The sequence below is a fragment of the Aquarana catesbeiana genome, linkage group LG01 (assembly GCF_042186555.1).
Source record: "Aquarana catesbeiana isolate 2022-GZ linkage group LG01, ASM4218655v1, whole genome shotgun sequence".
NCBI lineage: Eukaryota > Metazoa > Chordata > Amphibia > Anura > Ranidae > Aquarana > Aquarana catesbeiana.
In genome coordinates, this window is record NC_133324.1 from 665573139 (window position 1) to 665575098 (window position 1960).

At 41.7% G+C, this 1960-nt stretch overlaps 1 pseudogene; it reads left to right on the top strand.

Annotated features, from left to right (window-relative positions):
• The first annotated feature begins 729 nt into the window (after positions 1–729).
• LOC141112804 (small nuclear ribonucleoprotein F pseudogene) lies at positions 730–963 on the top strand (annotated as a pseudogene).
• The last annotated feature ends 997 nt before the right edge of the window (positions 964–1960 follow it).

Consider the following 1960-nt stretch of genomic DNA (forward strand, 5'->3'; position numbering starts at 1 on the left):
CCATTATGAAACAGTAGAGAGCAGCCACCCTATTCCTTCAGATTATGGAGCTGTTATCTTCTGGCCCACTTGCCACAGCTCAGCTGTGTGGGCCTTTTTTAACACATATGCAGCTGATCACACTGTTGCAATTTGCAATCTGTGATGCAAGCAGATCAAGCGCAGCAAAAACACAAGCCATTTGAGTACCACAGATAAAAGAGCATGTCTGTCCACATTTGTCAAAATAAATCAGTCCTGGATTAGCAGCTGCTATCAAGCCCCTAATGCCGATGTGACTGATTAAATGTTTTTGGGATCTGGGAAAACTGCAAGACCGTCTAGGCTGCCTAGTTTTGTGAGTGTTGATTTAATCTTGAAGTCCTTTTTTGATATAGGTTTTAGGGGCACAATTAACATCCAAGGACCAATTTTTCCGCACCTGTTTGATAGGTGCATATAATTACTTATTACTTATTGATTTTTTTACAGCAAGGTCAATTTTTGCTTCCATCAAGAGTACCTCTATAGGGTTACGGTATGAAGGCACCACCCACACCCAAAGCCCAACTGACCTTCTTGACAGGTGCATATACTTTCAGTTTTTACAGAATGGCCAATTCTTGCTTTCATCAAGAGTACCTCTAGCGATTTCCTGCTCTCTCTGCTGATGTGTTCTCGAAGCATTCCATGGGGACATTTTTTCTTCCTTTAACTGGTCTGTAGATCAGTGACGGCTTCAGCGCCAGAATGAGTTTGCCACTAAACCCAAAATCATTCCTTAATGGCCTTACTGGTAAGCCAGTAATGGTGAAACTGAAGTGGGGTATGGAATACAAGGAATACCCGGTCTCTGTGGATGGCTACATGAACATGCAGCTTGCCAATACAGAGTATATTGCTGGGGCATTGTCTGGACATCTTGGAGACATTCTAATAAGGTGTAATAATGAATTGTATATACGAGGAGGAAGAAGATGGTGAGATGAGAGAATAAAATAAATTCATTTTGTAAATTTATTTTGAAACTTCTCTTTTGAGGTTATTGTTGGACATTATTTTTCTTAACAAAACATACAAAAACAAACAGATTTTATAGGGTTATAGGGTTACGGTGTGAAGGCAACACTGACACCCAAAGCCCAATTTTTCCACACCTGTTATGCCGCATACACACGAGCGGACATTAAGGCAGACTTGGTTCGGTGGACCGGAGTCCGTCGGATAATTCGATCGTGTGTGGGCTCCAGCTGACTTTTTTTTTCCCAAAAGTTCGACGGACCTAGAAATGAAACATGTTTCAAATCTTTCCAACGGACTCGAGTCCGGTCGAAAAGTCCGCTCGTCTGTATGCTAGTCTGACGGACAAAAACGACGCTAGGGCAGCTATTGGCTACTGGCTATGAACTTCCTTGTTTTAGTCCGGTCTTACGTCATCACGTACGAATCCGTCGGACTTTGGTTGATCGTGTGTAGGCAAGTCCGTTCATTCGGAAAGTCCGTCGGAAAGTCTGTTGAAAAGTCCGCCAGACCTAGTCCGTCAAAAAGTCTGCCCGTGTGTACGTGGTATTACTTCAATCCAAAGTCTGCAAAAGAGACACCAGACTTTAACTAAACAAAAAATGTTAATCTTGGCCTGAGTGCACCATAATTTGGCTTCTTCTCATAAGGCTTGCTCAGTGTGGTGCAAAAATGTGTTATTTCCATCCAAAGTCTCCCAAAGAGACACCAGAATTTATCCAAAAAATCTCTAATCTTGTTCCAAGTTCACTAAAATGTGGTCTCACCATACAGACTGGCTACCCAAGTCGTTGTTTACAAAATAAAGAAAGCTTGCAGGAAAAAAACAATTTAAATATCATTTATTTTCTTTATATATGTTAGTTTTGCTGCAGCAGGTTCTGTACCCGGTACAGTTGCGCCACTTTACAGGCAGACTAAGAGGACCCCCCCAGGCACTATATTTAAAATAATTTTTCAT